Here is a 22604-nt window from a genome sequence, read left to right as displayed (position 1 = left end):
ATGGTGTCTTGGTGACACGGGGAGGTGGTGACAGCACATGAAGCCAGGAGAATGTGGAGTCCTTGCAGAGGACACTGAAGCCACGAGGACGGGCAAACAACAGAAGCGTCATCGCTGGAAGCAAATGGCACTTGGGGGAAGGCAGCGACCCGTGTGACGACGGCACGGCAGGCTGGCAGGACGCCGGCCACACCGGGCGGTCCAGCTCCTCGCCCTCCGGCCGCCACGGAGGGAAGCTGGGCAAAGATGACCGCGGGCGCTAAAGAGAAGTCAGCGCTGCGGCTGGAGGGCCGGACATCAGCGGGGCGAGGCGCCGAGAAGGCCGCAGGCGGTGGTCACCTTCACGCACCAGCGACACGGAGGCTCCCTTAGCGGGTGGAGGGCCCCGGGGCAGAGGCGGCCTTTGGGGCCGGCCTGGCTGCGTCATCCGCTTGCCCGGCGTCCCTCCTGGACACCCCCCCCCCCCAGGGTCACCTCCCTCGTCCACAGCCATGCTCGTCGTGGCCCCACTCCATCACTTCACAGCGGCCCCCAGCCGACTGCAAACAGCCCTCGGGAAAGCCGGCTTCCATCCCAGCCACCCCCAAGGGGACCCCGCCTTCCCGCCACTTGACGACCTCGGAACCGCAGCCCAGAGATACACTTGACCTGCGCCGCAGCTCTCGAGAGTTCTGTTTGCTTTAGAGCCCCCGTCTGTTTGCCTGCACCCCCGGCCCCCTTTCCTGGCGGCCGCCTCCCAACACACACCGTTTTCCTCTTACAAAGACCTTTTCAAAGAGGAGTCAGGGGAGGGTCCGCTTTCCGGGAAGCCTGGCACACAAGGGCTTGGGGAGCTGGTCAGAACCACATCTATTCACACGGAACAGCTTAAGGCCAACTTCCGTCCCAGCAGTCCCAGCCTACGAGGACCTCGTGGAACCGACGAACGGCTCCCAACCTTGCCCAGGGAGGATGGGACGGAAAGAGGGTGGCCTGCGAGAGGCAGGAGCCCTCCCCATAGTGACACTGAACAGCTCTGAGGTGATGAGAGCTTACTCTCCCTGCGTCCCCAGTTTTACAGCCCAGTAGCAGAGTCCTTTGGAATTGGGGGTCCCCATGTGATGTCACCAAGTCCCAACTCTCCCCAACACGGTGCGGAAGCAGGTCTACAATTCTGCCTTTGAATTAAAAGCCAGCAGCAGGGGCGCCTGGGGGGCTCAGCCGGGTAAGCATCTGACTCTTGATTTCAGCTCAGGTCACGATCTCACCGTTCGTGGGACCGACCCCCGTGTCAGCCTCTGTGCTGACAGTGCAGAGCCTGCTTGGGATTCTCTCTCCCTCTCTCTCTCTGCCCCTCCCCTGCTCGTTCTCTCTCTCTCAAAATAAATAAATAAACGGTGCCTGTGTGGTTCAGGCAGTTAAGCATCTGACTCTTGATTTCAGCTCAGGTCATGATCTCACCATTCGTGGGTTCGAGTCCCGCATCAGGCTGCGTGCTGAGAGCGGAGCCCGTTTGGAATTGTCTGTTGATAACTTCTCTCTCTGCCCCTCCTCCATGTGCACTCTCTTCCTCTCTCTCTCAAAATGAGTAAATTTAAAAAATTAAAAATAAATAAATAAACATCAAAAAAGAGAAAACCAGCGGCAAATAATGCCAAGAATGAAGAAGAAAATATTTGACCTAGCACAGTGTGTATTTTGTGACATGTCCCATCCCTTAACTTTCCTTTCCTTTCTTTTCTTTTTTTTTAATACCTTTTTAGGCGGCTAAGCTCAGAACTCTGACCCACTTTCACACACAAGACCATATTTTCCAGAACACAGAGGAGTCGACCAGGCACTGAGCAGTCTCCTTAGAGACCCAGCAGGCACAAGAGCCAGTGAGGCGAGTTCCCAAGCGGGCCGTTTTCTCCAGGGCACAGCGGGCGACCAGAGGGCTGTGGTATGAACTGGAAAAGCAGGGATGTCCTGCCCGCAGGTGAGGGAGGCCGGAGCAGCCCCATGCCACGGCCACCTCCTGGACTGTCATTCCCAGTCGGCCAGCCGGCAGCCTTTCTTGTCCCCACTGGGTTCGAGTTCACGTGCCGTGTCTCCCTCTTTCCCTGCCCCTCCCCTGCAGGAAGAACATGGTGCCATTGACTTTGCTGGAGATAAATAAAGGAAACGACCATAACCTAGGCTTTGAGCAGCAGGGTCATAACATGATTCAGATAAAAGGGGGTAAGTTGTCATTTGCATGCCTCAAACGACAGAGATGGAAGGATGCCTCCCCCACGTCAGTCACTGTCTTACAGATTGGGACCTGCTTCAGGAACAAAAGGACCGAGGCCCACACTTGCTGTCCTTTTCAAAAGCTATACAAATTCCAGACCTGAAAACCAAAGATTACTATGATTCTTTTACACTCATCGTAGGTATCTGCACATCAGAAATGCGCTGGTCCAGATAAACATGTCTTTGCAAATAAGAGGGCACTTTATTTGTACTGCAGCACCGATGGGGTGAATATGAGACTTGAGAAGAAAATTAGAAACAGCTTTGGTTGCATTTTCCCCCTCTACTCGTGAGTACCACCTATGAGTACCTACGAGGCATTCATCCCCAGTCCCTAGAGGGAGGGATATTCCGGGTTAGACACACGGCAACACTGGGCTTTAGACCAGATCAATCAGCAAGAATGCGGTTGCTGCAGGAAAGGTTATTAAATAAATCACCACTCCCGACGCATGTTTGAAATTACTCCGAGGTAAGTCTAGGCTACCTTGAAAGCTATCGCGTCTCCCGTGGGCCGTAAAGTAATTATTTCTCATAGCGTAACATCGTTTTTATCCCGCCACCAGAATGGAGTGCTTGCAACCCTTCAGCACCAACAGCTTAGGCTTTGGGGCCAAATACACCTGTAGGAGAATCCAGCTTCGACCACTTATGAGTGGGGAGGGCTGTGACACCTTTTTTGTGCGTTTTATCTTCCTCTATGAAATGGAAGGGAGGAACACCTTTCCAGAGGAAGCTTAAACATAAAAGGCGGATATATGTGAGGTAATACATAAGGTAATAAATAAAAGTTCCATTACAGTTCCTGGCGTGCAGGAGAAACATCAGAGAAAAGCAGTCCCTTCTCACACTGAGTTCTCAGAGAAGTCAGGTTAATTGCTTCTGTCCTCCAGTCTTGATGTCTATTGCATTTCAGAAATAAAATTTTAAAAAATTTAAAAATAATAGTAACAGTAGAAATTTGTGAGATTTAACCATTTTTGAAGGAAAGATCGCCATGATATTACCTTCTTCTTTGATTAAAATGTAAATATTATTTAACTGTTGATGATTCCACTCTATTTCAACGTACCAACAGCAACGCCTCCCTCCATTTCTAATTGGCACCTGTGTAGAAAATCAATTTAAAAAGAACTTCTTTATGAAACATCTCTGACCTCAGTATTTCTGTCCTTTTATTTTTTTTTTTCGATGTTTGTTTACTTTTGAGAGAGAAAGAAAGAGACAGAGAGATCACAAGCAGGGGAGGGATAGAGAGAGAGGGAGAGAGAGAATCCCAAGCAGGCTCCCCACTGCCAGCACAGAGCCCAATGCGGGGCTCAAACTCGTGAAATTCGAGATTGTGACCTGGACCCTGAAACCAAGAGTCAGATGCTTCACCGACTGGGCCACTCAGGCGCCCCAGTCTTTCTGTCCTTTTAGTCTTAGATCACTGATAAAATAATTTAAACTCACTTGTAATATTAAAGTGTAGGCTGGACACAGATCTCAAGGAGTCTCCCTGTGAGTAAACTATGTGCTGATTACAGTGAATGTGCTCCGTGATTTCCAAACAGGCTGTGCAAAGAGCATTTTCTTACTTTTCTTTTTTTTTCCTCCGCTGTCTTCTAGATAAGAGCAAGCCAAGTTCTGGGCAGGTGAGGTATGACTGTAGGAGTACACATCACCTTCAATACAGCAAAGGCGCTATCTATCATCATCAGAGTGAGTACTAGTAACACAAAGCTTCCCTTCCCTGGTTAACTGTTAGAATGGGCTAACACACAGGATCTCGAGCCTCTCCAGAGCCTTCCCAGGGAGGGGGCAGCTGAACTGAGAGGAGACGGGCAACCTCCAGGGTCAGACCACTTGGGTTCAAATTCTGACTCCAACCACTCACTACAGGATCACGGCTTCTCAGACGGCAAAGTGGGCTTGGGAACAGTAACCAGGAAAAAGCTGTTGAGAAGCGAAGGTGAGATGATGCCTGTAGAACACAGAGCATGACTCTTGGTGTCAACAAAGGACCACCATCATCTCCGCGTGACAGAGGAGGAAACAAGAGCCCAGGACAGGTAAGCACCATGAGCCAATGGTAGAGCAGGGACTCAGAACCAGGTGCACAGGGTCCCTGAGTTCAGGCTCAAATAGCATCCGACGGTCGGTCAATGGTGACGTCGGGAGAAGGTCAAACCCTTGGGGCATGGATAAGGATGATAGGCTTTACTGCGGAAATGAAATGTCACGCCTTGAAAATCAACTGATCTGGGAATAAAAATGGAGGAGGTTGGTGGTGCATCTGAGGAGAAACTTCTAACTGCCGATTGGATTTTTTAATGGTTATCGGGAGTATTCAGGTTTCCTACTTTCTCCTGGAGTCGATGTTAGTAGTTTTTCTAATTTTTTTCCATTTTATCCAAATGCAGATGGTGTTCTCTTCAGAGGTTTTAAGTTACTAATGGTTCTGTGGTTAGGGATCCCTTTTCATTCCTAATGTTAATTATTGGAGGGTTTTCTTCTTTCTCTCTGGGTTAATGTTGTCAGAAATGAGGTTTTCATTGATGTTTCCCAAGAATCAGCTTTGGGCTTGGTTTATCCTTGCAACCTTATTTTATTACTTTCTTATCTGGACCACTTTATCCCTTTCACCATGTTTAGAATTAAGACACCATTTTTAACTTCTTGAGGACGGTTCCTTGTTTTCTATGATTTATGATTTTTTAATAAATGTATTTAAGCATTGAAAATAAAAAAGAAATGAAATTTCAGTTCAGCATCACAGAGCTCTGATTCATAATCTTCTCTCTGCCAAATACATAAAAGGGCATTCATTCCCTCGCTTATTTTTTAGGCAGAATGATTGGGTGTCTGTGGACTGACCAACTGGAAGACGTAGTTGAGAAATTCAAATACATAATTATTCTACCAATTCAAAATATTTGCTGGTTTTCAGTGTAAGTTCTAAATCGTGGTATTCAAAAGGCATTTCATATGCTCATACATGTGCTAATTTAGGAATCTGTATGTTTTCTTGTTAATGAGATGATCCAATTAATATGCATCATAAAACATTTTGTATTCATTTAGAAAATGAATTGGAGGGTCAGGGGGAAATTCCTATCTGTACCCAATTATTTCGTCATCTTAAATCCATATGAGCATTGTAATTTTGTTTTTCTGCTGTTGAGATACTCAGATTTCCTGGAAATAGACGCATTCTAAAAATAGGCCATCCGTAAGCCACTAAACTTTAATGTATATTTTCACATACTTCCTTTTTTTGCTGCCATAAGCTTGGAACGGAATACTACCCAGGAGTTATTTAATTCAATGAAGCATAATGAGTCAGAATACATTACAAAAATAACATCATTTTCTTGCCCGCCAGTTGCCTGAAGCTCAGAGGTAAGGTCAGTCCTGGGGCATCATTAATCGGTTTTATTTAATTTTCATCAATTTCCTAAGGACAGGACTTGACCAAGACGAATTGAGCCCAGCACTACTACTCAAAAGCTGTGCTGGCTGGAATACTTCTCAGCGTGCCTCTCCCTACGGCCCCTGACCGCAGGAATTGTAACTGTTCAACATGTTCCTGCAAAGAGCTGCGCTCACATGTTTTGGTTTGCAATGCGGCGAACGCGAGCAAAACAGGCGAGTCCCTCCCCTCCATAGCTTTCCGTTTCCTCCATCGCAGTCCGTTTAAAAATGCTTCGAGAGCTGCCCCCCTGCCCAGTGCTGCCAGAGTCGTCGGCAAGGGCCCTGTTTGCTCACCAGTCGCTCCCTTCCTATTTTCCTGCCCGGTAGCTGACATCCCCCTACCTTGGCATAAAGTCTCCTCCGAGTGTGGTGCCCGGCCCACCTGCACCGTAGTTATTCGGTAGAGGAGGAGTGTGGTTGTCACAAGAAACAGATTTCTAGATCCCACCGAGTCAGAATTCCTGAGAAAGGGGCCCCACAGATCTCTATTTTCACCAAGCAGCCCAGCAGCCCTCGACACACATCAAAAACAGATAAAACTGCCCAAGACAGTTACAAAGACCCTTGTGGAAGTCTGGCCTTCGTCAGCCAAACATTCCCTACTGCAGAACCAGCCCCGGCCTTGGCCTCCGGAAAGTTCCCCTACGTCTTCCCTCACCGTGCCTCTCAACTATTAACCTTCTGTCTTTTCTGTGAACGTGCTTTCCTTCCATAGGACGTATTTTTTTTTCATGACTCGAACTGAAGCTTAACGTGAGTGTTAGCAACACGGTTCAAATGCTTTCCATCCATTTCCACTGGGACCTCCAACTGGGATTTGTCACTACGTTCCAAGGCTAAAGGCATCTTTCCCACAAATATCACTGGCTCCAAGTAAACTCCCTCATTCGTTTGTACAGTATTATTTATTTATTTATTTATTTATTTATTTATTTTCAACGTTTATTTATTTTTGGGACAGAGAGAGGCAGAGCATGAACGGGGGAGGGGCAGAGAGAGAGGGAGACACAGAATCGGAAACAGGCTCCAGGCTCTGAGCCATCAGCCCAGAGCCCGACGCGGGGCTCGAACTCACGGACCGCGAGATCGTGACCTGGCTGAAGTCGGACGCTTAACCGACTGCGCCACCCAGGCGCCCCTGTACAGTATTATTTATAAGCCAATAGTCTGTGCTAAGAATCAGTGATACAATGGTAACCAAAGAGATAACACCCGATCTTATGACACTGACATTCTGCTGGGGCAGGGGTGAGGGGGAGAGGTGTGGTCACCGTGGTAACTGCTACAAAGACAAAATACAGGAAACACAGAGAGTTGTGCATTTTGGGGGGCAAAAACGACCTCAGAAATGACAGTGTGTCTTCCTCAATGCATCAGGAGGCGTTGATTTGCCCCCTTATCGGTGATGCGAACTTTGATCTCTTGGTTAAGTGCCAGGCTTCTCCCCTGTGAAGATACCATTTTTCCCTTTGTAGTTACAAAGTATCTTGTAGTGTGGGAGGGGAGATGGGCTAAATGGGTAAGGGGCATTAAGGAACCTACTCTTGAAATCATTGTTGCACCATAACTTGGTGCAAACCCTAACTTGGATGTGAATTAAAAAATAAATTAATTTTAAAAAATAAATAAAGTGTCTTGTAGGGAGTTCAGGAGCATACAAACGTGCGTCTGCCCACTAATTTCAGCATCCACAGATGATTCTTGCCTGGAACAGCTGTCACTGCGGTGTTTGAAAATGGTGACTTTTCTATTTCCATCCTCCCTTCTACATTTATCAGTTTAGGTGGCGTTTAATTTTTGTGCGAAAACTTTAAACTTTACTCTGTTAAGGGGTTCCATCTCTTCTTTATGGTATCTGGGTTTTTCATCATCTTTTAGAAAGTCTTCAAACTCACTGATGACAAAAAAATTTTTTTTTAATATGTCCACCCATCTTTTCTTCCAGTGCTTTCCTGACTGGGTATTTCTGGATAAATACCTTTGATCTGTGTGGAATTAATTTTCTGTGAGGAGTAAGTCCAGGCTATGGTTGCTTTTTACCACTAGGCAAAATGGCCCTGAAACCCTTCGATTATGCATAATTTCTTATTTAACTCGCAACTCTGACCCATAAGGTGATCTGCCCCAACTGGGCACTCAGGACGTAGTTATTAAATGAAAGTAATTTCTACCAGCTACACTTCCATAGAGCTGAAAGAAGAAAGTCTGGCAGCAATGGATAAATTTCCAGAGGAGAGGAAAAGGCACCCCCTAGGATGATATGCAACTGTGGATGAGGTACCCCCAAGTCTGGGCTGAGCGGTAAGAAGATTGGAGAACAAATAGCTCTTGGGAGAAATTCTGAGGAAAACCTATATACCTTAGGAGGTAAGTGGACTTCATGAAGCACGGGAACAAAAGTAGGCAAAGATACTGTACGTGTGACATCTCCAGGAACCGGAAACCTTCGTGCTTTCGACTTGCGCAGAGTAAACGTCTCCCCCACCTCAATGAATGGTACCCACATCTTGTCAATTGCACAAAACCTGGTGAAACGTGGAAATGGCCACCCTGAGTCTTCCTGGTTCCTGAACTCCACAGCCAATCTGCCACTGTGCACACACACGCGCGCGCACACACACACACACACACACACACACACTCTCTCTCTCCCACGAAGAAACATCACACCCATCCAAATGGAGGGATTTTCCATAAAACAACCAGCTATCGCTCTTAAGAAAGTGTCACAATGATTAAAGACAGAGCAACTGTTTCAGATTGAAAGAGAATACAGTTCTGCAGGGGCTCCCGGGCCAGAAGGCTGCTGAAGAAATGTGCATTGAGATCTGTGCATTAGACAGAGCAACGTGACAGTATTACTTTCCGGATGTGACAACTACTGTGATAATGAAAGGGGTTCACATTTGGGAAAACGGGCTACAGGACGTGCAAAAATTCCATGTATTACATTGCTGCAATTTTTTTGGAAGTCTGACATTACTTTAAACTATTGTTTTTCAGGTTCAATTAGTACCTTAACAATCCCTCTGAAAGGAAACGAACAGAAGGAAAAGAGTTTGCGTCCCTTGCGACCCTGTAACATCTATTACCTCTTACTGTTTGCAGAACAGTAAGAAAGAGATAAAGAGTTGAATAAAAGCAGGAAAATGGAATGAACGAGTCATAAGAGAAATATGAATACCAAGTAATGTGAATAATGCTTCATTTCACTAGTAGTTAAGAAACTACAGATTTGAGCAGGACATCTTCAGTTATTTGATTAATAACATTTTCATGATTGATCAGAATAAATATTGATGAGGACGGGAGGAAAACTTGGCAGTTTTTTATAATATGCATTCCTGTTTATAATATCCAATTCCAATTCTAAGATTTCCCCTTAGACCAAGTAATATACCACACACACACACACACACACACACACACACACACGCACACCCCTTCCTCCCTCTCTCTCTCGTGGCAGCACGGTTTAAAAATATGAAAATTTAGGAAGTAAAAATAGCCATCAAAAGGGTGTTACTTAAAATAAAGAATCTGTAGGGGCGCCTGGGTGGCGCAGTCGGTTAAGCGTCCGACTTCAGCCAGGTCACGATCTCGCGGTTCGTGAGTTCGAGCCCCGCGTCGGGCTCTGAGCTGATGGCTCAGAGCCTGGAGCCTGTTTCCGAATTCTGTGTCTCCCTCTCTCTCTGCCCCTCCCCTGTTCATGCTCTGTCTCTCTCTGTCCCAAAAATAAATAAACGTTGGAAAAAATAAAAAAAAAAAAAAAAATAAAGAATCTGTAGAATGCAGGATGCCATTAGAAAGGACTTACATCTACATGCATGGAACCAGGAAGATGTCCCAGTTATAGCATTAAGTGGGGGGGGGGGCAGCAAGTTGCAGAGTAACAGAAAGTAGGACCCCATCCTTGCAATACTCATCAGTGGGTAGTTGATATATACGGGCATTTGCAAGAAAAAAAGTCTGACCAACGTACGCTGAATGTTTCTCAGGCTGTTCTCTCAACGATGGGATCCTGAAGGACTTTTCACATTCAATTCATTCATGTCTGTACAGTTTGTCACAAGTAGGTATCACTTCATAATCAGACAACTTATACTTCTGTTGAGTCGGTAAATTTAGTAGGTAAATTAAATTAAATTAAATTTAGTAGGTAGCTCCAGATGCTAATCCTGGCCCTGCCAGTTCCCAGATGCGTGGATTTTGGTAAATTACTCTCCGAGTCAAGTTTCTCCAGAATGAAGTCAGAGTTTACTTGTGCCTTTCTTCCTCCACGATATTGTTAAGGCAGTGGTGATTATTCAGAGGCTTGCTAAATGCAGAGAAGCTGGTCCAGCCTGACGGCCGAGCTGGGTGGCCTCACTGCCACACAGGAAAACGAAATATGTAGTTGCTGGAAAGAAGATGTCTTTGAAAACCCACACTTCAGGGGCGCCTGGAGTGGCTCAGTCGGTTGAGCCTCCAACTCTTGACTTTGGCTCAGGTCACGATCTCACGGTTCACGAGTTCGAGCCTGCGTCAGGCTCTGTGCTGCGGAGACTGCTTGCAATTCTCTCCCTCTCTCTCAGTCTCTCTCTCTCTCTCTCTCTCTCTCTGCCCCTCCCCTACTCATGCTCTCTTTCTCTCAAAATAAATAAACATTAAAAGACTTTTTCTAAAAACATACATTTTAACTTCTTGGATGTTTCATGAATCAGGAAAACAGAGCTTCACACTCCCCAAGGATTCCAAGTGATTTCCATGTTTTCCATTTTGTTTTGTTTGCTTGCAGGTCGATATAGATTCAGTGAGCAGTTTCTCTGCCCCATTTTTACAAGAAACGGCTTATTTCAGGCCTCTCTTTTCTAACTTCGTTCCACCCATTGTGTCTGTCTGCTTCTCCTGTTAAAGACGACTGGCCTGAGGAACAGCTCATCAACCGGCCTTTCACAGACAGACTCAAAAAAAAATTTGAAGGCTGAAGCATGAACCCACAGCCATGAAGACTTGTCTCCATGCCTTCTTGGTGGCTGAAATGCACCTTTCTGGTGTTAAAATCTACAGTTCTAGCAACAGGACGAATGAAATCACATGGTCCTTAGAGGAGCCGCATTTAACCCTAACCGCTATTACTCATTACAGTTTTCTTTCTGCCTTTAACTAACAGGTGCACAGCCAGTCAGTGCCTCAGCCGTTCACATCTGAAGTGCTTACACTCCCATAAGGCCCCCACACTACAGTGACTTTCTGAGCACGGGTAAAGGCAAAAGAGGCAGGCAGTGTTCACCCCGAGCCAGGAAGGGTTCAGGATGAGTCATCGCTGGCCTCCTGTTTCCAAATTACCCGGAAAGTCATCAGGTCCATCAAAATGAGTCATTCCTGGCAGGTCCCTGTAGAGTTTTCTCTTGCATGAGCCCGAGTGGGATCTCTGGTTCAGCTTCTGTGACACCATCGCAACAAAAGCATAGCAAAGGTTTACGCAGTAAAACACCACATCCACCGAAACTCAAACTCTTTCATTCTTAACGAGGTTTTCTTTTTTAATTCAGAAGACGCGTTTCTCGCGTGCCCTGACTCTCTCTTGGGAACAGGGCCACGAGGCAGCTCGTTCAACCTCCTGCCTTGCTTGGCATCCTGGGGGCCGTGGTGACAACCCAGGCTACTGAAAGAGGAACCGATGGGCTGCAGAGGCTCCTGATTCACTCCAACCTAGAGATGCTAGACACACGAGGGCGGGAGGCGTGGTCAGAGTACCAGTGGGCGGGTTCCTCCTTCCAACCCCAGGCAGGCTCCGGGGGGAGCATCCAGGGTATGAAGCCTCCAGGGCCCATCACGACCACAGGTGGTGGCCTGTGGCAAATAACCATCTTGCTCTTTCAAAATCGGGTTTAAATTCTCAAAATTTGAAAATAGTTGCTTCATGGGCCCCTGGGTGGCTCAGTCAGTTAAGTGTCCCATTTCGGCACAGGTCATGATCTCGCAGTCCGTGGGTTCGAGCCCCGTGTCGGGCTCTGTGCTGACAGCTCAGAGCCTGGAGCCTGCTTCGAATTCTGTGTCTCTCTCTCTCTGCCCCTCACCCACTCACTCTCTCTCTCTCAACGATAAGCGAACATTAAAAAAAAATTAAAAACAGTCGCTTTAAAAGGAATTGAACTTGAGTTAAATAATAATGTGCAATTTATACAAAAAATTAAGTCAAAGGACACAGACGATACCTTTTAAGATGAGATTTAAAACTTTTCGTCAACAAAATAGTACCTGTTAACTTTATACAAGACTAAGGAAAGTTTTTGCCTCCCTAGGAAAAAAAATACCAGTTACAGATTTCTGAAAGTTATTTATCAGAACAAAGAATTACAAGGACTAATGTAATGGTAAAATATTGAAATCGGTGATGACATATTCCATTCTAAAGTAGCTCTGGGGAAATTAAGGATTTTTTATTCTTTGTTGCTATGGCAGTCTTCCCACCTATAATTAAAATCTGGCCTCTTCTAATTAAACATAATAACTTCAACAAGTGAAAAAAAAACACCTAAAATTATTTGGCTGTTATTCTATAAAATATTCTGAATAAAAATGGTTATGAAATGTCATTATAAACTCACTGCGGCTCACAAATGGGAGACAAGACTCTGGGAGTGTAGAGAGAGGTGAAGGGCATAGACGTGGTCCAGCATGCTGGTATCTGCCCAACTATATAATGTACACATACTCATTTGTAATGTCTCTCCTTTTTTTTAAGTTTCTTTATTTATTTTGAGAGAGTGAGAGAGTTCAAGTGGGGGGAAGGCAGAGAGAGAGAGAGTGAGAGAGAATCCCAAGCAGGTTCACCAGCATGGAGACTGATGTGGGACTCGATTCCACAAACCACAAGACCATGACCTGAGCTGAAACCAAGAGTCGGACGCTCAACCAACCGAACCACCCAAGCGCCCCTGTAACATCTCTCCTTGTACCCAGTGATTCCTTGTGTACAATGTGTCTCCTTAATATAATGTATTATATAGTATATATTATATAACATATACAGATGTATATAATACATGTTATATGATGTATATACTATATACATTGCATAAAGCTTATATACCCTATATTATACAAACACATAATATCACATTATGCATTGTATAAATAATAGATCATGTATACATTATAGTATATATTAAGGAGACCTATCCTCTCTACCTCCAGCAAAGAATCACTGAATATAAGGAGATGTAACAAATGAATATATACTGCATATGTGAACCGTTAGAAACACAAATAACCAATATTTCAAGCACAGGTGAAAACGCACATTGGAACCATGCTTAATAAAGAACTTAAAGGGCATCTGGATGGCTCGGTCTGTCTGTTGAGCGTCCAACTTCGGCTCAGGCCATGGTTTCTCGGTTCTTGAGTTCAAGCCCCACGTCGGGCTCTGTGCTGACAGCTCGGAGCTCAGAGCCTGGAGCCTGCTTCAGATTCTGTGTCCTCACTCGCTCTCTAAACCTCTCCTGCTCTGTCTCTCTCTGTCTCTCAAAACTAAATAAACATTTAAAATTTTTTAAAAATATATATTTTAAATAAAGAACTTAATGAAACACAGGATTTACAAAATACCAAAATATCAAGGAAAACCAGCAAAAATTTTGTGCAACAATCTGGGTATTGATTCTTTTGGAGATGGCAAATTCCACAGTGGAAATGACTGGAGTCCTCAGTCCCATCGACAAGCCCCCACTTTCCACGCTCCCTGCAGTGTTCCCAGCATCTGGTATGGGTTACAGGAGACAAACACACACACACACACACACACACACACACACACACACACACACCAGAGAAGTTAGTGACTTGACCAAGGACACACAGCTGGTAAATGGCAAAAAGAATCCATGCTTCTAACTACTCCATTGTCCCTGCAAAAACACACGTAAGGTTTTGTCCAGTGTCTGGCATATTGCACGTTAAATATTTATTAATAACTATTAATAAATATTTGTATAAATAAAAATTAATTTTTATAAATAAAAATTTTTATAAATAAAAATTAATAGTTATTAATAAATATTTGCCAGATGTTTGCAAGATTCTGAGGTTACACCAGGGCTCAAGGATGCTGTGACCGACCAGATATGGAACAAATGGGTGGTCACACTCGTGCCCAGGTTCACCGTCCCTCTTGCACATGAGGTCTGACTGCCTGGCATTTCCCTTCTCCACTCAGTGTCACCGGGAGGCTATGCCATCAGGCCGTCATTACTGACACTTGATTCCACCCCCTCCCCCTTCTACAAATCCACTCAAGTGCCAAACACTCTTCTGAAAGAATGCCTTCATCACTTACTGCTTTCAAGGAACCTACCTTGCACTGGCTACCTCATTCAATCAAAATTGCACACCGTGGCTTTCAAGGGCCTTACTAAGACATGGCAGGAACATGCTTTCAACTCTTGTTCAAGTGCTCAAGTGCCTACTTCCCAAACCACTACTTAATGAGAATGGCCATGTTTCGTTATGCAGAGAATAGCAGTGTTTATGTCACTGCAGAACAGCGATGAGCTATTTTTTAATTTTACATATTTATTTTCAACACCACCCAACAGAAAAAAAAATTCAGTGATTAAGGATCTCGTCTGATTTTTGTTCAGAATGAAACAAGCTTGACCGAAACACATAAAAGGAAGGCTATGCAAGAGAAAAATTCCATTATTAACATGCACTATAATGTTAATATCCGGGCAAATTTCAGACAGCTTTCTAATCTTTCATCCTGAAATTAGATCATGAGCCACAGGGTAAACCTCTAGTGGTTGGGGATGGAAAGTCAGAATAATTAAAAAAAAAAAAAGAAGAAGAAGAAGAAGAAGGTATAACACTCTAAATCATACAATGCACCCATTTCCAAGAGTACCTTGAAAGGCTAACTAGAGCAAATCAAAACATATGAATTATTGGTACTTAGATCAAGGGGCTGCTTTTAATAAATACAAGTTACTAAATAACCAGCAGTCTGAATTAATGTGTCTAAGGCAACCACATCAATGGGCAAACATGACATGGGTTTAATTTAAAATGTAAAAAAATCAAACAACACGTGCTTTGAAGAGTTAGCAACTTGCCAAATGTCTAACCGGCTTTTCCACTTAGCACGAGGAGATACAGGATTGTACTAGAAGTTCATCTGATTTGCTTAGAAGTGCAAATAATTTCTGACAAAAGCCACATCTGGATGTGGGTACATCCAGATCATTCCTGAGTCGAGCATTCTGATGTCAACTCAGGACTTCTGAATGTACACTCACATGTCCGACCGGACAATTGACATGTTTGGACAGCTGGAATGAGCAGGTCAACAGGTACAAACACAGTGCTGTTTGTTTATGTTTTGTTTGGAGGGATTCTTACAGTCCCTTTGAGGAAGTCAGTCTTCTTACATGAATGTATCAACCGGGCTTCAGTTGGATGGAATGATTAGTAATCCATGCCAAGGGATGGCTAAAAAGAATCCATACTAGAAGAGGTGATAATGTAGTTAAATTGGGAAGATACACATTTTAGAATTGGAACTCATGTAACAAATCTTTATGGAGCAGCTGTAATCCATTAGCCTTAGGGACCAAAAGCTGATTCAAATATTCTCCAGGATGACCGTGAGTCATTTCTCCTGGTCTCAACCGAAGTTACTTACACACCTCTCACAGGGTTGACAAAAAATGCTAGTGTTGGGCAGAATCACAAACCCAGTGGACTAAAATGGATCTAATTTATAAATGCATCCTTCCAGGTAGGCAGCTGGGATTTGGGGGCACCTCTCACATTCCTCCTACTCCCTCATAGTTTGTGCAAGAATCACCAGGCTTTGCTTCCCTGTAAAAATCAACCTCACTTCCTGGATTGCAGCTGTAAATTGGCTTGGGAAGAGTCCTTAACGGAGAAACACGACGACCAAGCTGTGTTGGTTACGTCCTCTGTGCTGAGAGTAAAAAGAGGCAGCTAGTATGAACAATTCTCTATTTTTATCAGTCTTCTCAGGAACCAACCCCAGAGACCTTTTTCTCTCCAGGAGAAGCCTCTCTGCGGAACATACCCTGGGGCCATGGTTCTGTGCTCTCTCCCTCCAAGCCTCCTGTGAAACAGGCACAAAAGCAGGCAAGAAACTAGCCCCAAAATTGGCAATATGAATAACGGACTAGAATCATCTGCCTGGTAATTTAAATGGTGCATATTTTAGCAAGGAGTATAAGAAAACGCAGGTCTTTAAATTCCCAAGAACCAGCTGATACATAAATCACAGCTCAAGTATATCCCAAGAGGCCAACAATTTGCCGTATATGTACTTGGACAGACGCAAGCAGCCAGGTCGTTTTCTAGGTTTCCAACAACATTTTGTGTCTTTGAATGAAGACGCTGGAATGGAGAGCAAATGGTAAGAGGAACCTCTTTCTCAAAGACACTGACTTGTATGAAAAATATAGATTTTTCTAGTGCACCTACACAATGCCTACTACAGTGCAATCCCCAAACTTTTGAAGTTTAATTGAACATCCACCCCACAAACGTAAGACTGCCAACCACAACAAGGTCTGGAAAGAAACAGAACACAGTGGTTTCATCTCTGTTGTAAAACAACCATAGAAAAAGGAAGCACCCCCGCCCCCTTGGAACAGGAACTCAAACATCCAGGTGTAATTTAACTGTTAGAACAAATCTGCCATATTGACCTTGACGGGCCTTGACTCATGAGATCCTAAAACGGCACCCTAGTGATATCCAGGATCATTCTGGACACGCCTTAAAACCCAGGACTTCGTTTTATTCTCCGTGATTAGCAGGATGTTTGCAAAGCAGGGTGCTCACTGGAGCTTACGTTGAAAGATGTCTGTTTTACTCACATCAGACACTGATTTCCAGAAAGCTGTCCCCAACCCACCCCCAGTGCCAACCAGATAGAAGACTTTTTTCGATCCTCTCGATGAGGTTCTGTTTCCTAAGTTACTCATTACTTATACAACTTAAATACACCCCCCCCCCCAACCCCCCAGTGATTGTGGCACCTTAGGCTCTTGGATCGGGACTGTGGGTTGTTTCAGAGAGTTTTGGAACATGACGTTTCAGCTGACTATCCACTTCTCTGTGCTTTCGGTTAAGGCTTGAATTATTCAGGGGAGGGGAAAATGGCATAAAAGTCAACCTCATCTAGGAAGGCGCCCCACTCGCCCTGCAGGGGCGGGTCAAGGTCTGCTTTTCCAGCCCCCACGCCGCGCACCCCAGAAGCAGCGCGGTGGTCCTCCGGCACGCCGGCACCCTCCCCAAGGCTGCACCCCGAGTCGGAACGAGAAGCACACGCGCACAGGTCACCGCCAGAGTCCCGCCCCGCCACCGGCAGCCACCGCTTCCTGCCTCCCCGGTCAAGGTGAAAGCAACCCCCAGGGGCCGGCGGGAGCCGCGCACAGGACCGGCAGGAAGGAAGTGAGCCGCGGCAGAGCGCGCCTGCTCCCCGCCGAGCGAGCCCCGCAGAGGGGCCCGCGGGCACCTGCCCCCCGCCTGCGCCCCCGCCCGTGCCGGGGCGCGCTCACACTCACGCGCGCGCGCGGCCACTCACCCGCAGTCCCCCGAGGTCCGGAGCCCGCGTGGGACGGCGGCTGCGGCGGCTGTCCCCGCGCCTGCCGTGTGGCCTTGGCATCCGTCTGGCCGCTGCAGCCCGGGCCGCGGTGGCTTTTGCTAGAAGGCCCTGCGGCCGGGTGACGCGGCCCCCAGCGTGGAGCGCCCGCTCGCCGGCCTCGGCCGCGCCGGCCCCGCTCCTCGTGCGCGCAGCGCGCGGCTCTGCTCCTTGCACTCGCGCCGGCCTGCGCCTCGCTCCCCCTCTCCCCTCCTCCCCTCCCCCTCCTCCCCCTCCTCCTCCCCCTTCTCCCCCTCCTGTGCCCCTCGGCGGTCGCGCCCCGCAGAACCCGCGCCGACCAGGCCCCTGGGGAAGCCACGCGCAGGCCGGCCGTCCCCGCCGCCGCCACCGCAGGAAAGAAACTGTCACTGCGATGGTCCCGGCCTCCCCGGCCGCGGCCCCTGGGTGCCGCCTCCGCCGCTGCCTCCGCCCCTCCCCCGCGCGCACGCTGCAGAGAAAGCTCGCAGGTGGCCTCGAGTCCCCACGGCGGGCCTAGCGCGACTGGGAAACCGCCGGCTGCCACTCTGCCACCTGAGACCCCGCGCGTCCCCTTCCCAGCCCGGAACCGCCGGGACCCGCGTTGGCTGCGCCGTCGGTCTCCCCACCCCCACCCCAGGTGGCCCCAGGGGGTGCCTTTGAAGGCTGCGGGGTACAGATGGCCTGAGGCGCCTGGACGCGACCGCGAAACTCGAAACTCGCGCCGGAGTCAGAGAGGAACGGGGTGTGGGTGAGAACCCCACTTATTCTTCGTGTTCGGAATTCTGCCTTGGGGTTTATGCGCAACACCCCGACTCCCCCCCCCCCCCCCCCCCCCCCCGCTTCTGGCTTTGCGCACCCCGAAGATACCTCCTGGGCATTGTTTAGTATCTTGGGCAGTGTTTTCAGTGTGGTCCTGGCACTCCGCCACATACTCTAACTATGGCATCTCATTTTATCCTCGCCCCGGCCTATGGAAAGGCCTTCTAACTTTTCCCATGCCTGGGACACAGACAGGTAATTTGTCCCCGGTTACCCACTTAGGAAGTAGCAGAAGTGAAGGTGTGAATTCTCATCCGAGACACTAAAAAGGTACTTCTGCAGGCTGGGCAGATTCTGTTCATTTACAAACGTTTTGCAAACGCGGCTACTGCTGGAAGAAAAACAGACACTGTTCCACTTCTCCCGAATTTGGGTAGGAGGTGATTTCCGAGACAGAGATGTGACTGCCGAGACAAGGCAGTGCAAGATGAAATGTAAAGATTTGACTCTGGAGGCAGCCTTGATTTTTATTTAAAAAAAAAAAAAATTTTTTTTTTAACATTTATTTATTTTTGAGACAGAGAGAGACAGAGCATGAACGGGGGAGGGTCAGAGAGAGGGAGACACAGAATCTGAAACAGGCTCCAGGCTCTGAGCCTGGAGCACAGAGCCAGACACGGGGCTCGAACTCACAGACCGCGAGATCGTGACCTGAGCTGAAGTCGGACGCTTAACGGACTGAGCCACCCAGGCGCCCCATCAGCCTTGATTTTTAAAAAGTGATGGCTGGGGGCTCCTGGGTGGCGCAGTCAGTTGGGCGTCCGACTTCAGCCAGGTCACGATCTCGCGGTCCGTGAGTTCGAGCCCCGCGTCAGGCTCTGGGCTGAGGGCTCAGAGCCTGGAGCCTGCTTCCGATTCTGTGTCTCCCTCTCTCTCTGCCCCTCCCCCGTTCATGCTCTGTCTCTCTCTGTCCCAAAAATAAATAAACGTTGAAAAAGTGATGGCTGTCATTGCTTTTCTACTTTTGAATTTGGTTCCAAATTTTAAAATCAGGAAATTTCACAAAAAAAACCTCAGACCTTGGGCGTATTATGAAAAGTTGAAGAACTGGCAACCTTTGGTTCATGGTAGGTTCTAGCAACCATCAGCTGGGGCCAAGAGGTTCCCTTCACACAGGGGGATAGTGCCCTCCAATCCTCCAGGGTCCCGACCACTCTTGTGTGCCCTACCCTGCTGACATTTGAAGATCTGATATTTGAGTTTGCAGTTCTGGACTAGATAATCTCATGGCCTACTAGGCAATCTAAAAATTCAGTCATGATTAAGAAGATGAACCAGATTCCTAAGAAAAAATATTATGAAACAAAGAATTTTATGTAAATACTTATCGTGGTCGTTGATCAAGGTCTTGCTACCTACAACCCAAACTCTCACCAAAACCAAAATGGCCCAGGGGCACCTCCGTGGCTCAGTGGGTTGAGTGGCCAACTCTTGGTTTCCGCTCAGGTTATGATTTTAACGGTTCGTGAGTTCGAGCCCCTTGTCGTCCAATCCCTGCTTGGGATTCTCTCTCCCTCTCTCTCTGCCCCTCCCCCCCTTCAAAATAAATAAATAAATAAACATGTGGGGGCGGGGAGCCAAAATGGCCTGATACTCACTGTCTCCATCATGTGACCTAAGTTCAGCCCATGAGAAGTTCCTATCTAGGTCTTTGAATCTGGAGTTGGTGACTCAAAAAGGAGACATTTTAGAAATAATGGCGTTATCTGTGAAGTGGCTTTTGTGCCCGCAGACAGCAGTGCCAGAGGTGAGAGGTGGGCATGTCCAATGGCAATACCAATGGTGTCCTAAATGGCCTGTCTGAAGTGGTCTGACATGTTTTGATTCCAACAACCAAGCTACCCTGTCTGTTTGATGGAACTGAGTCTCCAGTCTTCCTCTCTCTATGGCATGCTGCCTGCTGGCCTTCCAAGGCATTTCTCTTCCGATTAAGTAATCAGAATCGGTTTTGGTGTTTGTCACCAAAACCTTGATCCAATGGCTTTTTGGATGATCCAAGCTCTGCCTCCCTTTCACTCACCGAATTAATGAAAACTGGGCACAAGTGTGTTTATTCAACTTTTATTTTACAATTTTAAAGTGTTCTAGGGGCGCCTCGGTGGCTCAGTCGGTTAAGCATCAACTTCGGCTCAGGTCATGATCTCACAGTTTGTGGGTTCGAGCCCCGCGTCAGGCTCTGTGCTGTCAGCTCAGAGCCTGGAGCCTGCTTCGGGTTCTGTGTCTCCCTCTCTTTGCCCCACCCCCGCTCGCACTCTGTCTCTCTCTCTCTCAAAAATAAATGAAACATTAAAAAAAAATTTTAGGGGTACCTGGGTGACTCAGTCAGTTGAGCGTCCGACTTCAGCTCAGGTCATGGTCTCATGGTTTGTGGGTTCGAGCCCTGCGTTGGGCTCTGTGCTGACAGCTCAGGGCCTGGAGCCTGCTTCGGATTCTGTGTGTCCTTCTCTCTCTGCTCCTTCCCTGCTCACACTCTGTCTCTCTCTCAAAAATAAATAAAGATTAAAATTTTTTTTTAAAAATTTAGAAGTTTAAAGTGTTCTATAATTTTACTTGCACTTTTAAAGATTTTACTTTGCTATTAATCTAACATGTAATGTTTTTTTTTTTTTTAATTTTTTTTTTTTTTTTTTCAACGTTTATTTATTTTTGGGACAGAGAGAGACAGAGCATGAACGGGGGAGGGGCAGAGAGAGAGGGAGACACAGAATCGGAAACAGGCTCCAGGCTCTGAGCCATCAGCCCAGAGCCTGACGCGGGGCTCGAACTCACGGACTGCGAGATCGTGACCTGGCTGAAGTCGGACGCTTAACCGACTGCGCCACCCAGGCGCCCCTGTAATGTTTTTTTTAAGATAGCATTTTCGTTTGTTTATTTTTTTGCTGTTACTGATCATGTTAGCAAAGATCTTGTGTTAATGATCCTTGCCCTCAATACTGGCGAGGGTACAATGAAGTGAGCCCTCTCATCGGGTGGCATAATCTTGACACACTGTCAGGGAAAGTAATTTGCCAGCATGTTAACACAAGCTGTGAAGTGTAACTTTTCCGTGGGTAATTCCATTTCCAGGAATGAAATGATCCTAAGGAGATTTGAAATGAGAAATAAGGTTTCTCCACTGAGATATTTACCACCAATTTTAGTCATTAAAGTTAGGCTTATGATGAGTCTTCTTTTCTCTTTAATTTCACTTTATTTTAGAGAGATTGAGGGGGAGAGGGGCAGAGAGAGAAAGAGAGAGAGAATCGTAAGCAGGCTTCACATTCAGCATGGAGCTCGACATGGGGCTCGATCTCACGACTGTGAGATCGTGACCTGAGCTGAAATCACGAGCCAGACGCTCAATGTCCTGAGCCACCCAGACGCCCCATATGATGAGTTTTAAACAACATTGAAGCTGCTTATCATCCAACGTTAAACAAATAGGGAAACAAAATGGCACACACATATCATCTCAAATAGGTAAAGCCACAGGAAAAGGATCTAGGAGAATGTATTAAAATTACCCCCTAGAGATTAGTTATGGGCAATTATAATTGCCTTCCTTATACTTTACTATATTTAACATTGTCTACAATGGGCATGCTTTTCCTCTCATTTAGGAAAAAAGAATATTTACGAACTAAAAATAAACAAAATTGGTAGCCAGAAAAATAGGAGGGCCTGTTTATGACAACGCCTCATTTATAGTGGGTATATAATTAATATTTGGGGAAGAAAGAAGGGAGGGAGGGAGGGAGGTCATGGTGTTTCACGAGGAACGATGACTTAAGGGACCGTGACGTCTCTATCATTTGCTTAGCTGATGGTGTAAATAAAAACAAGACAGTACATTCTAAATTGCTCTATTAAGTAATGGTGCATTTGAGTGTTTCCCGGTTGTGGCAAAACATTGAATGCCTTTCTCACTGAATGGGTAATATGGAGCCAGTGCTCAGAGCTTTCCCTGCCCCACATCGTCAGAGATAGATCTGAGAAGGTGGGAGAACCAGGGTATTGGTGTTCTAGACAAAGAGGCCCTCTCTTGCCTCTGATTGGCCACCATATGGAGGTCTGCCCCTCTCTTTGGGGCACCCAAGGTCCGAGAGTTGGGGACAGCCTCTCGTCTCCACATCTGTTGACATCCTAATTGAATCTTACTTGTTAGAACTCACAGTACAAAGATTAAGTGTGCCTGGTTGAATTCACATTAATCAGGGAACCCACTTTTGCATTCGTGTACTCTTGTAATTGTTTGGTGTTTGCACAAAAAGCAATAGTCCCTGGGGTAATCACGACCCTCACCGGGGGATCCTCACTGAGACTCTATGGGTTAGAGTCCTTGTTCATTGTTTAGAATTTCCTGGCTCTGGATTATCTGTAAAGCCAAGGGAAAGACAAGAACTAGAATACTCAGCTGATCCTATTAGAAGGGATATATCCAATATAGTATAGTCTAGTTTATTGTATATATAAAGGAAAATAA

At 46.5% G+C, this 22604-nt stretch overlaps 1 protein-coding gene across 2 annotated transcripts in view; it reads right to left on the bottom strand.

The window, feature by feature from the left end:
• Positions 1–17567, bottom strand: part of STAMBPL1 (STAM binding protein like 1) — a 49307-nt gene extending 31740 nt beyond the window's left edge. Inside the window, exon 1 of one of the 2 annotated variants that reach the window (XM_045439486.1) lies at positions 17288–17567. The gene's annotated coding sequence lies outside the window, so the exon portion shown is untranslated. Of the gene's footprint in view, positions 1–1440; positions 1556–17287 lie in introns of those variants that run through there. The other variant, XM_045439485.1, reaches the window with a different exon arrangement.
• Positions 17568–22604: the final 5037 nt, after the last annotated feature.

The sequence above is a fragment of the Leopardus geoffroyi genome, chromosome D2 (genome assembly GCF_018350155.1).
Source record: "Leopardus geoffroyi isolate Oge1 chromosome D2, O.geoffroyi_Oge1_pat1.0, whole genome shotgun sequence".
NCBI lineage: Eukaryota > Metazoa > Chordata > Mammalia > Carnivora > Felidae > Leopardus > Leopardus geoffroyi.
Note: the sequence above shows the minus strand (reverse complement) of the source record. Positions and strands in the feature narration are given on the sequence as shown.